Here is a 14655-nt window from a genome sequence, read left to right as displayed (position 1 = left end):
GCACACGCACATGTGCTGCCTGACTCTGCACCCCTGACCTCTCCCCGAAGGCAATTCATTCACTGTCTCCCAGGTGTCGAGAGGGCGTCTCAAACTTGATACGGCCAAAACCGGACTGCTGCTTTTAAACAGCCCTCTTTTCTGCCCCCACCCCAAGCGAACTAGTCCCGCATCTCAACAGACAGCCTTTATTCACCAAATTGCTCAGGCCAGAAGTCCTGAAGCCACCCTTCGAGCCCCTTCTTTGTGTCGCACCCCACCATCAAACCTTCAGCGAGCCTTGACACCTTCCCCTCACGTGTCCCCAGTTCACCCCCTCCCTGGGTCCTCCTCACTTCGACCTGGCTCCACTGAAGCTGCTCTCACCCTCGGTCCAGACGCCGACAGTAGCTTCTTCATTGGCCTGTGACCTCTGCTCATGTTTTCCAGCCCCTCCTGATCTGGTTCCCAAAGGCAACCAGAATGACTTGGAAAACACAAATCTGATCCTGCACTCTTCTGCCCCAAACCCACCACGCCTGGAAGGACAGCTGAAGCTCTTCGCAGAGCCGCCGCGGTGGGGCCCGAGTGCCCACTACTCCTCTCAAGCTACACTGGCCTCCTCACCTGCCCTTGTGCACACAACCTGCTCCGCCTCAGGGTCTTCACACCTCCTGCCTGGGACAGCTCCCCCAGACGGGGCCACGGCCACCCCATCACCTCACTAGACCTGGGCTCCTGCATCACCGCCTCAGAGACGTCCTCCCAGACCACCCGCCCGAGAGCACCGCTTGTTACCCTGTGGCCCCACCCCTTGCCCTGCTTGTTATTTCTCAAGAGTCTGTGTCACTACCTGACCTTGAATTCTGTACTTACTCATTTGTGTAACATCAGTCTACGATACACTGTGTTATAGTACGTTAGCTCCTTGAGGGCAGAAAAGCTTCTGTTTTTTTCACTGCTCTCTCCCCTGTGCTCAGCGCACAGCAGACATGCACTGAAAGCATTTGTTGAGTGAACTACTGCATGAATGAATGAATTGCCTTAACACTTAACACGAGAAAAATCCTTCCCAGAAACTCCTGCTGATGGCTCGTCATTGAACCACTTAGTCTCCAAATAAAGAATGTACCACTTAGAATTCTAGGAATAGAGTCAGGAAGCATCTTGGACCCTTTCCAGTTTAGTCCACCTCACTCTTGAAGATACGGAAACCAGCCCTAAGGGAACTGACGGTTGGACCAGGCACAGCTCAAGCTCCTGCTTCCACACTTTGTATCTCTGTTCTTTTTGAGAGGTTAGAATTTTGTATTTGTAGGAAAATACAGTGGGACCACAAAATTGCAATTCCTCCTGTCTTGCTGTTCTGTTGGCACTAAAGCATCTGGCACATGACATACATGGTACACTGAAAATTTACAAATTCATGCACAAATGGTCCCACGTAGACAAGACAGGCTGACCACTACACTGTCATAGGCTGCATCCCATTGAGACAACCTAAAATATAAAAATTGGGTAATTATAAGATGTCTGCTAAATTTCCCTGAATGTAGACCATTTGCAAGTAGTTGTATTCCCTGTCCTTAATAATCCTTTACTCCGTGGAGATTTATATTTAAGCATGTAAGACTTGCCTACATCCGTGTTTACTGGTCTTTTTACAAAAGAAAGGTTATCAAAAAAGAAGTATGGAATAAAATGAAAGCACTTTAGAACCAGGCAGATATGGACTTGATGGTTGGCCCCATTTACTAGCTAAAAGACCTTGGATAAGATTCCTGAAATTCCTTGGTATCAACTTACTGATCTGTAAAAGTGTGTGTGTGTGCGTGTGTACAATATTTTTTTAAGCAGAGGTGTTAACATCCTGACAGGCACAGTGAGGCAGACCAAGGGCTTTCTGTGTATTATCTCACTGAATCCTCACAACAGCCCTGTGAGGAATGGTTCTCTCCCCTCCTTACAAGAGAACACTCCAAGACTCGTCTAGATTAGTAGGCCTGAGGTTCCACAGCTAGTAGAGGGCAGAGGTAGAGGACCTGGGCTCTCTCGCGCTAGGTCCACACTCACAGCCCTGTGCCTCCTCAGAGGGCTGTTATGGAGAAGGGCTGGAATAGAGCCTGTGTGCTGAGCGCCTGGCACAGCCCCGTCCACCAGGGACACCCAGTGAATGCCTTTTCCCTTCTCTTTCCCACCACTGACTATAAACTTCCTTGGCCTTCCTGGGCCATAGCTTCTTATTTTAAGTAAATAATAATGCTCCCTTTTCTCATTACAAAAGGAACACAGGCTTGTTATAGATCATTTGGACAAAAGAGATGTGCATAAAGAAACTAAACTTTACACATAATCCCACCACCCAAAGAGAGCCACTGTTAGCATGCAGCATCGGTACTTACAGTATTTAGTTTTATATGTACTGTAACAACACATAATTCTTTGGGGGCAAAGTTGGTATCAACCTTTGAATCCTGCTGTGTAAGCAGTTCTTTACACGATGATGTATTGGAGTAGTAGTATCCATGGTAATATTGCTACTAACGATAATAAATTAGATAAAATTTATTATGGGCTAGCACTGTACTAAGATCTTTCGAATGTGTTAACTTATTTAGTTATCACAACATCTCTATGATAGAGACACTTGCATGATTCTCCTTTTACAGATAAAGAAACAGAAGCACAGAGAGGTTCACTGACTTAACCCGGGTAACCCAGCTAATAAGAGGCAGAGCCAGGGTTGGAACTCAGGCAGTCGGATTCCATAGTCCACGCTCCAGAGTAGATGGACTGGATTGTTTGTGATGAATCCATTTTTGTTAGAGATTTGAATTAGATCTAATTTTTTTAAATTTATTTATTTATTCATTCATTCATTCATAGCTGTGTTGGGTCTTCATTGCCACACGCAGGCTTTCACTAGTTGCAGTGAGCGGGGTCTAGTCTTTGTTGCAGTGTGCGGGCTTCTCCTTGCAGTGGCTTCTCTTGTTGCGGAGCATGGGCTCTAGGTGCGCGGGCTTCAGCAGTTGTCGCTCGCGGGCTCTAGAATGCAGGCTCAGTAGTTGTGGTGCACGGGCTTAGTTGCTCCGCGGCATGTGAGATCTTCCCAGACCAGGGCTCGAACCCGTGCCCCCTTCCTTGGCAGGCGGATTCTTAACCACTGTGCCACCAGGGAAGTCCCTAAATCTAGTTTTTATTTTATTTAATAATAGTATAATAAGGCTTCTTCTGCAAACCTTTATTGACATTACAATTTTTTTTACTAGGTTAAATTCCTAGAAGTAAAATTACTTAAATAATAGGTTTCAAATACTTAATATTTTTGGCCTATGATGCAAAAGGCCCCTCCTCCCAAAATTAAACCATTTTATTGTTCAATAAAACCTTCATGAAAGAACTTTTTCTCCTCCTCCTTGCCAATATTCACTATTTGTTTTTTAAACTTTGTTACTTTGATAGCTTGAAATGGTACCTTGCTACTATCTTAAATTTCAAAACTATAAATTATAAAGAACTTCTTTCCATATGCTTATTGGCTATTTTTACTTCTTCTTAGGGTTAAACTTATATTTATGCCTTCTGTCCAATTTTCTACTAGCATGTTTTCTTATTAGTTTATTTTTATATATTCATGATGTTAATCCTTTGTCCATGATCATATGTGTTGCGAATATTTCTTTAAAGTTTTTTTTTGCGTTTCAATCTATGTGGTTTTTTTAACATATTTTTTAACATCTTTATTGGAGTATAATTGCTTTACAAAGTTGTGTTAGTTTCTGCTGTATAACAAAGTGAATCAGCTATACATATACATATATCCCCATATCTCCTCCCTCTTGCATCTCCCTCCCACCCTCCCTATCCCACCCCTCTAGGTGGTCACAAAGCACCAAGCTGATCTCGCTGTACTATGCCGCTGCTTCCCACTAGCTATCTATTTTACATTTGGTAGTATATATAAGTCCATGCCACTCTCTGACTTTGTCCCAGCTTATTACCCTTCCCCCTCCCTGTGTCCTCAAGTCCATTCTCTAGGTCTGCATCTTTATTCCTGCCCCGCCCCTAGGTTCTTCAGAAACTTTTTTTTTTTTAGATTCCATATATATGTGTTAGCATACGGTATTTGTTTTTCTCTTGCTGACTTACTTCACTCTGTGTGACAGACTCTAGGTCCATCCACCTCACTACAAATAACTCAGTTTTGTTTCTTTTTATGGCTAAGTAATATTCCATTCCACACCTTCTTTATCCATCCGTCAGTGGACACTTAGGTTGCTTCCATGTTCTGGCTATTGTAAATAGAGCTGCAGTGAACACTGTGGGACATGACTCTTTTTGAATTATGATTTTCTGAGGGTACATGGCCAGTAGTGGGACTGCTGGGTCGTATGGTAGTTCTACTTTTAGCTTTTTAAGGAACCTCCATACTGTTTTCCATAGTGGCTGTATCAATTTACATTCCCACCAACAGTGCAAGAGGGTTCCCTTTTCTCCATACCCTCTCCAGTGTTTATTGTTTGTAGATTTTCTGATGATGGCCATTCTGACCGGTGTGAGGTGATACCTCATTGTAGTTTTGATTTGCATTTCTCTAATGATTAGTGATGTTGAGCATCCTTTCATGTGTTTGTTGGCAATCTGTATATCTTCCTTGGAAAAATGTACATTTAGGTCTTCTGCCCATTTTGGGGTTGGGTTTTTCGCTTTTTTGATATTGAGCTGCGTGAGCTGCTTGTAAATTTTGGAGATTAATCCTTTGTCAGTTGCTTCATTTGCAAATATTTTCTCTGATTCTGAGGGTTGTCTTTTCATTTTGTTTATGTTTTCCTTTGCTGTGCAAAAGCTTTGAGGTTTCATTAGGTCCTATTTGTTTATTTTTGTTTTTATTTCCATTTCTCTAGGAGGCGGGTCAAAAATGCATCTTGCTGTGATTTATGTCATGGAGGGTTCTGCCTATGTTTTCCTCTAAGAGTTTTATAGTGTCTGGCCTTGAATTTAGGTCTTTAATCCATTTTGAGTTTATTTTTGTGTATGGTGTTAGGGAGTGTTCTAATTTCATTCTTTTACATGTAGCTGTCCAGTTTCCCAGCACCACTTATTGAAGAGGCTGTCTTTTCTCCATTGTATATCCTTGACTCCTTTATCAAAAATAAGGTGACCTTATGTGCATGGGTTTACCTCTGGGCTTTCTATCCTGTTTCACTGATCTATATTTCTGTTTTGTGCCACTACCATACTGTCATAATTACTGTAGCTTTGTAGTATAGTCTGGAGTCCAGGAGCCTGATTCCTCCAGCTCCGTTTTTCTTTCTCAAGATTGCTTTAGCTATTAGGGTTCTTTTGTGTTTCCATACAAATTGTGAAATTTTTTGGTCTAGTTCTGTGAAATATGCCACTGGTAGTTTGATAGGGATTGCATTGAATCTGTAGATTGCTTTGGGTAGAATAGTCATTTTCACAATGTTGATTCTTCCAATCCAGGAACATGGTTTACCTCTCCATCTCTTTGTATCATCTTTAATTTCTTTCATCCATGTCTTATAGTTTTCTGCATACAGGTCTTTTGTCTCCATAGGTAGGTTTATTCCTAGGTATTTTATTCTTTTTGTTGCAGTGATAAATGGGAGTGTTTCCTTAATTTCTCTTTCAGATTTTTCATCATTAGTGTATTGGAATGCAAGAGATTTCTGTGCATTCATTTTGTATCCTGCTACTTTACCAAATTCATTGATTAGCTCTAGTCGTTTTCTGGTAGTATCTTAGGATTCTCTAGGTATAGTATCATGTCATCTGCAAACAGTGACAGCTTTACTTCTTCTTTTCCTATTTGTATTGCTTTTATTTCTTTTTCTTCTCTGATTGCTGTGGCTATAACTTCTAAAACTACGTTGAATAATAGTGGTGAGAGTGGACAACCTTGTCTTGCTCCTGATCTCAGTGAAAATGGTTTCAGTTTTTCGCCATTGAGAACAGTGTTGGCTCTGGGTTTGTCATATATGGCCTTTAGTATGTTGAGGTAAGTTCCCTCTATGTCTACTTTCTGGAGTGTTTTTATCATAAATGGGTGTTGTTTTTTGTCGAAAGCTTTTTCTGCATGTATTGAGATGATCATGCAGTTTTTCTCCTTCAATTTGTTAATATGGTTTATCACATTGATTGACTTGTGTATATTGAAGAATCCTTGTATTCCTGGGATAAAACCCACTTGATCATGGTGTATGATCCTTTTCGTGTGCTCTTGGATTCTGTTTGCTAGTATTTTGTTGAGCATTTTTGCATCTATGTTCATCAGTGTTATTGGCCTGTAGTTTTCTTTCTTTGTGACATCTTCATCTGGTTTTGGTGTCAGGGTGATGGTGGCCTCATAGAATGAGTTTGGGAGTGTTCCGCCCTCTGCTATATTTTGGAAGAGTTTGAGAAGGATAGGTGTTAGGACTTCTCTAAATGTTTGATAGAATTCGCCTGTGGAGCCATCTGGTCCTTGGCTTTTGTTTGTTGGAAGATTTTTAATCACGGTTTCAATTTCAGTGCTTGTGATTGGTCTGTTTATATTTTCTGTTTCTTTCTAGTTCAGTCTCAGAAGGTTGTGCTTTTCTAAGAATTTGTCCATTTCTTCCAGGTTGTCCATTGTATTGGCATATAGTTGCTTGTAGTAATCTCTCATGATTCTTTGTATTTCTGCAGTGTCAGTTGTTACTTCTCCTTTTTCATTTCTAATTCTATTGATTTGAGTCTTCTCCCTTTTTTTCTCAATGAGTCTGGCTAATGGTTTATCAATTTTGTTTATCTTCTCAAAGAACCAGCTTTTAGTTCTATTTATCTTTGCTCTTGTTCCCTTCATTTCTTTTTCATTTATTTCTGATCTGATCTTTATGATTTCTTCCCTTCTGCTAGCTTTGGGGGATTTTTTTTGTTCTTCTTTCTCTAGTTGCTTTAGGTGTAAGGTTAGGTTGTTTATTTGAGATGTTTCATGTTTCTTGAGGTAGGATTGTATTGCTATAAACTTCCCTCTTAGAATTGCTTTTGCTGCATCCCATAGGTTTTGGGTCGTCGTATTTTCATTATCATTTGTTTCTAGGTATTTTTTGTTTTCCTCTTTGATTATTTCAGTGATCTCTTGGTTATTTAGTAGTGTACTGTTTAACCTTCATGTGCTTGTATTTTTTACAGATTTTTTTTCCTGTAATTGATATCTAGTCTCATAGCATTGTGGACGGAAAAGATACTCGATACGATTTCAGTTTTCTTAAATTTACCAAGGCTTGATTTGTGACCCAAGATATGATCTATCCTGGAGAATGTTCCATGAGCACTTGAGAAGAAAGTGTATTCTGCTGTTTTTGGATGGAATGTCCTATAAATATCAATTAAGTCCATCTTGTTTAACGTATCATTTAAAGGTTGTGTTTCCTTATTTATTTTCATTTTGGATGATCTGTCCATTGGTGAAAGTGAGGTGTTAAAGTTCCCTGCTATGACTGTGTTACTGTCAATTTCCCCTTTTATGGCTATTAGCATTTGCCTTATGTATTGAGGCGCTCCTGTGATGGGTGCATAAATATTTACAATTGTTATATCTTCTTCTTGGATTGATCCCTTGATCATTATGTAGTGTCCTTCTTTGTCTCTTGTAATAGTCTTTATTTTAAAGTCTATTTTGTCTGATATGAGCATTGCTATTCCAGCTTTCTTTTGATTTCCATTTGCATGGAATATCTTTTTCCATCCCCTCACTTTCAGTCTGTATATGTCCCTAGGTCTGAAGTGTGTCTCTTGTATACAGCATATATATGGGTCTTGTTTTTGTATCCATTCAGCCAGTCTATGTCTTTTGGTGGGAGCATCTAATCCATTTACATTTAAGGTAGTTATTGATATGTATGTTCCTGTTACCATTTTCTTAATTGTTTTGGGTTTGTTATCGTAGGTCTTTTCCTTCTCTTGTGTTTCCTGCCTAGAGAAATTCCTTTAGCATTTGTTGTTAAGCTAGTTTGGTGGTGCTGAATTTTCTTAGCTTTTGCTTGTCTGTAAAGGTTTTAATTTCTCCGCCAAATCTGAATGAGATCCTTGCTGGCTAGAGTAATCTTGGTTGTAGGTTTTTCTCTTTCATCACTTTAAATATGTCCTGCCAGTCCCTTCTGGCTTGCAGAGTTTCTGCTGAAAGATCAGCTGTTAACCTTATGGGGATTCCCTTGTGTGTTATTTGTTTCTTTTCCCTTGTTGCTTTTAATATTTTTTCTTTGTATTTAATTTTTGATAGTTTGATTAATGTGTCTCGGCTTGTTTCTCCTTGGATTTATCCTGTATGGGACTTTCTGCACTTCCTGGACTTGATTGACTAATTCCTTTCCCATATTAGGCAAGTTTTCAACTGTAATCTCTTCAAATGTTTTCTCAGTCCCTTTCTTTTTCTCCTCTGCTTCTGGGACCCCTATAATTCGAATATTGGTGTATTTAATGTTGTCCCAGATGTCTCTGAGAGTATCCTCAATTCTTTTCATTCTTTTTTCTTTATTCTGCTCTGTGGCAGTTATTTCCACTCTTTTATCTTCCAGGTCACTTATCTGTTCTTCTGCCTCAGTTATTCTGCTATTGATTCCTACTAGAGAATTTTTAATTTCATTTATTGTGTTGTTCATCATTGTTTGTTTGCTCTTTAGTTCTTCTAGTTCCTTGATAAATGTTTATTTTCTCCATTCTATTTCCAAGATTTTGGTTCACCTTTACTATCATTACTCTGAATTCTTTTTCAGGTAGACTGCCTGTTTCCTCTTCATTTGTTAGGTCTGGTGGGTTTTTATCTTGCTCCTTCACCTGCTGTGTGTTTTTCTGTCTTCTCATTTTGCTTATCTTACTGTGTTTGGGGTCTCCTTTTCGTAGGCTACAGGTTCGTAGTTCCCATTGTTTTTGGTGTCTGCCCCCAGTGGCTAAGGTTGGTTCAGTGGGTTGTGTAGGCTTCCTGGTGGAGGGGACTAGTGCCTGCTTTCTGGTGGATGAGGTTGGGTCTTGTCTTTCTGGTGGGTAGGACCACATCCGGTGGTGTGTTTTGGGGTGTCTGTGACCTTATTATGATTTTAGGCAGCCTCTCTGCTAATGGGAGTGGTTGTGTTTGTGTCTTGCTAGTTGTTTGGCATAGGGTGTCCAACACTAGAGTTTGCTGATCATTGAGTGGAGCTGGGTCTTAGCGTTGAGATGGAGATCTCTGGGAGAGCTTTTGCCATTTGCTATTATGTGGACCCGGGAGGTGTCTGGTGGACCAGTGTTCTGAACTCGGCTCCCCCACCTCAGAGGCAAAGGCCTGACACCCCGCCAGAGCACCAAGACCCTGTTGGCCACATGGCTCAGAAGAAAAGGGAGAAAAAATGAAATAAAGGAAGAAAGAAGGGAGGGAGGGAGGAAGGAAGGAAGGAAGGCAGGGAGGGAGGGAGGGAAATAAAGTTATTAAAATAAAAAAATTATTAAAAATTTAAAAGTTAAATAGTAATGAAAAAGGGACAGACAGAACTCTGGGACAAATAGTAAAAGCAAAGCTAAACAGGCAAAATCATACAAAGACGGATACACATATACCCTGACCAAGAGAAAAAGGAAAAATATATATATATCTATAAATTTTAAAAAAAGAAGAGAGCAACCAAATCAATAAACAAACCTACCAATGATAATAAACTCTAGATACTAAACTAAGATAAACATAAAACCAGAAACAAAGTATATGCAGAAAGCTAACCCCAAGTCTACAGTTGCTCCCAAAGTCCACCTCCTCAATTTGGGATGATTCGTTCTCTTTTCAGGTATTCCACTGATGCAGGGTACATCAAGTTGATTGTGGAAATTTAATCCACTGCTCCAGAGGCATTTGGAGAGATTTCCCCTTCTCTTCTTGTTCGCACAGCTCCCGGGTTTCAGCTTTGGATTTGGCCCCACTTCTGCGTGTAGGTCACCGGAGGGCATCTTTTCTTCGCCCAGACAGGACGGGGTTAAAGGAGCAGCTGCTTCGGGGACTCTGGCTCACTCAGGCCGGGGGGGAGGGAGGGGCATGGAGTGCGGGGCGAGCCTGCGGCGGCAGAGGCCGGCATGACGTTGCACCAGCCCGAGGCGCGCCGTGCGCTCTCCCGGGGAAGCCGTCCCTGGATCCTGGGACCCCGGCAGTGGCGGGCTGCACAGTCTCCCCGGAAAGGGGGCGTGGACAGTGACCTGTGCTCGCACACAGGCTTCTTGGTGGCGGCAGCAGCAGCCTGAGCGTCTCACGCCCATCTCTGGGGCTCCTTTAAGCAGCGTTCTTAATCCCCTCTCCTCGCGCACCAGGAAACAAAGAGGGAAGAAAAAGTCTCTTGCCTCTTCAGCAGCTCCAGACTTTTTCCCGGACTCCCTCCCAGCCAGCCGTGGCGCACTAACCCCTTCAGGCTGTGTTCACGCCACCAGCCCCAGTCCTCTCCCTGTGCTCTGACCAAAGCCCTTGCTTCAGCTCCCAGCCCCGCCCACCCCGGCGGGCGAGCAGAGAAGCCTCTCGGGCTGGTGAGTGCCGGTCGGCAGCGATCCTCTGTGCGAGAATCTCTCTGCTTTGCCCTCCGCACCCCTGTGGCTGTGCTCTCCTCCATGGCTCCGAAGCTCCCCCTTCCACCACCCGCAGTCTCCCCCCGCGAAGGGGCTCCTAGTGTGTGGAAACCTTTCCTCCTTCACGGCTCCCTCCCACTGGTGCAGGTCCCATCCCTATCCTTTTGTCTCTCTTTTTTCTTTTTTCTTTTGCCCTACCCAGGTACGTGGGGAGTTTCTTGCCTTTTGGGAAGTCTGAGGTCTTTTACCAGCGTTCAGTAGGTGTTCTGTAGGCGTTGTTCCACATGTAGATGTATTTCTGATGTATCTGTGTGGAGGAAGGTGATCTCCACGTTTTACCCCTCCGCCATCTTGAAGGTCTTTTTAAACATATTTTTAACTTGTATATATTTTGTATATTCGTGCTTCTCAACTGCAAAATGATGGCTCTTTAACTGTATTGTTTCTAAGACTCTTGAAATTATAAAATGTTATCCTATTTCTGTGCTCACTATAAGCAAATAACCCATCAGATCATCATTGACATCTTACTATGACAAGTACTGAGCAGGCACTGAGGTTACAAGGAAAAATAAGTGCTTTGCCTGCCTTCGGTGTCTTACAGTTCCTGGGAGAGACCGGCAGGCAAGCAGATGGTACTCACAGTCGTAAGAGTGACAGGAGTGCACCCAGAGCCCCGGGCACCAGTGCGTGAAGGCAGCCTCCTTGACAAGTTGGCACCTGGGCTGAGCCCTAGCAGCAGCTGAGAGGTGGCCACACGGGGAGAGGGAGCGGCTTTGCAGACAGAGCAGCATTCTGTATAGCACTTTGAAGCTGGGAAGCAGAATTTGATGTTTGTTCTAAGTAGTGGGAAAAAAAAGAAAAAACTTTTTTTGATCAGAGAAGTAATGTCATCACTTTAACATTTTAATCTGACAAAAAAATACAAAAGAGTTTAGAGAAAGCAAAGACAAGAGTGAGAAGAGCTGTTCAGAGTCTGTGGCGTGGCTGGGAGAGAGGGAGCCTCGCCCTGAGCTAGGGGACACGGGACCAGTGGGAGGAGGGAGAGAGGGGAGATACTTGGAGCAGAAGCAGCAGAAGTACACAGCTCGCTGGATGTGAGATGAGGGAAGCAGTACAGAAGATGCTCACCTAAAATCGAACGTGCAGTCTGTATCAGGATGCTGGGGTTTTAACTGGTACATTTATTCTGAAATTTACCTGGAGAAATAAATAGGTTTAGAATAATTCATAATTTTTTTTACAAAGAAGTAACATTGAAGGGATATTACCCTATCTAATATCTAGTGTCATACTGATGAGGCATAGGCAATAGAACAGAAAGAATCTAGAAACAGACCTCTCCATGAGTATATGGAAACATTTGGAAAAGAATCGGCTTTTTATTTAGGTGGTATTGGAAAAACTGGCTATCACATAGGATAAAAAGTAAGATTAGTTCTCTACTTCACCAGAGAGATAAACATAAATTTCATAAAAGTTAAAGATGTCTCAGTTAGAGTAATGCTAATTGTTATAACATACAAATCCTCAAATTCCAGTAACTTCTCAAAATAGAAGTTCATTTCTTCCTTGCGTGATAATCCAATGAAGGTGCTTCTTGCTGGGGCCGGGGTGTGTGGTAGAAGCCCTGCTGCCTGCGGTCACTCGGGTCCCGGCTGCCAGGGCCCCGCCATCTTCAGCATCTGGCCCCTAAGGACATCCTGAAGGCCCACATGAGCTGGCAGATGGGAAAAGACAGCCCCTAAGGCCATCTGCTTCCCCTCAGCCCGGAAGAGGCACACACCATCTCCACTCACCTTCCACATCCCCCCACCCAGAGGCGAGCAGACCTGGGAAATGACGTCCCTGGTAGGCAGCCCCTTCCCAGGGGTAGTTCTGTGCCTCAGAAGAGAAGCATGCATCTGTGCAGGACAGCTAGCTACCGTTGCCAAAAAGAACATGCCAAACAGAGTACATATGTTAACTAAAAGAGCAGCTAAATATACCAGACAGAATCTAGGAAAGTAGTTTTATAATCTTGGGCAAAGTCCTTCTTGATGACTTGCCTTCTATGACTTCTTCATGACATGAATCTCTTTAAAAAAAAAAGTGAGGTTTTGTCTATCATATTGGCAAAGATTACAAATTTATAATATTCCATGGAATACTTGAAAATGCTTAGAACAGTATTACACAGTAAACAGTAAATTTTAGCTATTATTATTACTATCGTTATTTTATTAGCATTGCTTTTTATTAGCAAGGAGAGAGAAGTACTTTCATACATTGTTAGTGATCATTGGTACCATCATTTGGGGGGCACTTTGATATCAAAACTCAAAACATGCCAGCCGTCAACCCAGCAATCCAGTCTCCAGGAATGTATCCCTAAAGAGAATACCTACAAAAATTTGTGTAGGGCTTCCCTGGTGGCGCAGTGGTTGAGAGTCCGCCCGCCGATGCAGGGGACACGGGTTCGTGTCCCGGTCCGGGAAGATCCCACATGCCGCGGAGTGGCTGGGCCCGTGAGCCATGGCCACTGAGCCTGCGCGTCCGGAGCCTGTGCTCCACAACGGGAGAGGCCACAGCAGTGAGAGGCCCGCGTACCAAAAAAAAAAAAAAGAAAAATTTGTGTACAAGACTATTCATTTCAGCATCATTTTAATAGCAAAAATTGAAGAACTTACACCTCCTTAGTAAAGAATTAGCTAATTAAATAAATTACTTCTTATACATATGTCTAAAGTTTTGATATTTTATAGCAGCTATTACTTTTATAATTTTAAAACAGCTATTTCATTGAAATTATCCAAATTTTAGCTTATAGTGAAGTCACTGAAAAGAGCTCAAGGAATTAGAACAAAAATGGTGGTGGGAGAAGGGTAGAATCACCAGGAATGTAGTAATTGTTGCACTTCTGTTTTGCCCAGAGGCAACAAGATGAAATGACCTTAAAGTGCAAGAGGGAAATTTATGTTAGCTATTAGGGGAATCTTTCTGAGACTCTAACATAATTTACAAAAATGCTTAAAACCTTAAAGTGTAAGAGGGAAATTTATGTTAGCTATTAGGGGAATCTTTCCGAGACTCTAACATAATTTACAAAAATTCTTAAAACCTAAAGTCTCCAGACAGTTTCTAGATGTCAAGATGTACCCCCTTTGTGGTTCACCTCTAGAAAACTTATCTCTCCTAACAATTACTAGTATAAAAGTGTTCAGGGCTTCCCTGGAGGTGCAGTGGTTAGGAGTCCGCCTGCCGATGCAGGGGACGTGGGTTCGTGACCTGGTCCGGGAGGATCCCACATGCTGCGGAGCGGCTGGGCCCGTGAGCCATGGCCGCTGGGCCTGCGCGTCCGGAGCCTGTGCTCCGCAACGGGAGAGGCCACAGCAGTGGGAGGCCCGCGTACCACAAAAAAAAAAAAAAAAAAAAAAAAAAAGGTGTTCAACTATGCTTTGTTTAATCCATGTGATTTAGTTCTTCCCTTTATGGTTTTAAATTAGGCCAAGCATACTAAAATATACTTTCTGATAGATGCATTGTGTCACGTAATTGTAGCAACAAAACACAGCCCGCCAAGTTCAGATGTACAATTGACCCTGCTTTAACCCAATCTTAGGTCCGTGATGGGGTAACCTTGGATATGAATCCACCTTATAATGAGGGCTTTTCAGTATTTCAGTGACTGATCCCTTTTACTCAGCATCCAGGGTGATCAATTTGTATTGATTTTGCTGACTAATCCTGGAGCCAGGTTCCAGAGGGGTCTAATAATAACCTCATACACGCTCTACGTGTCTTAAATATCTCTACAGTATTTACTTCATTCAAATCTTTGCAGTCTCCTCGAGTCTCAAGAATTCATCCATAAGTCATTCTAAGTGACTCAGTGGATATGTGAGCCTACTTCCTAATCCCTTATAAGCCTATATTCCACGTCTCTAATGGGCTGCCTGTAACCAGTAACTATTTCTTCACTGCTTCCTGACTTGTTCCCCCACTGTTTCCGTTGGGAGGGGCATTTAAGAGCTCCAGATTACACCTTTTTTTTCTTCATGCAGCTTGGAGCTCGTCCTTGTTTGTTAGCAGTTCTGTTTCTTTCTCTCGCCCCACTGTCTCTGGATGTATCCACAA

General features: G+C 42.4%; 1 protein-coding gene across 3 annotated transcripts in view; it reads left to right on the top strand.

The window, feature by feature from the left end:
• KCNQ5 (potassium voltage-gated channel subfamily Q member 5) overlaps positions 1 to 14655 on the top strand; it is a gene marked incomplete at its 5' end in the record, with an annotated part of 571115 nt that overhangs the window by 439632 nt on the left and 116828 nt on the right. The gene's annotated exons all lie outside the window — the stretch shown is intronic.

Source organism: Mesoplodon bidens (genome assembly GCF_964165515.1).
Source record: "Mesoplodon bidens genome assembly, chromosome: 12".
In the NCBI taxonomy this organism is placed as follows: Eukaryota; Metazoa; Chordata; class Mammalia; order Artiodactyla; family Ziphiidae; genus Mesoplodon; species Mesoplodon bidens.
Note: the sequence above shows the minus strand (reverse complement) of the source record. Positions and strands in the feature narration are given on the sequence as shown.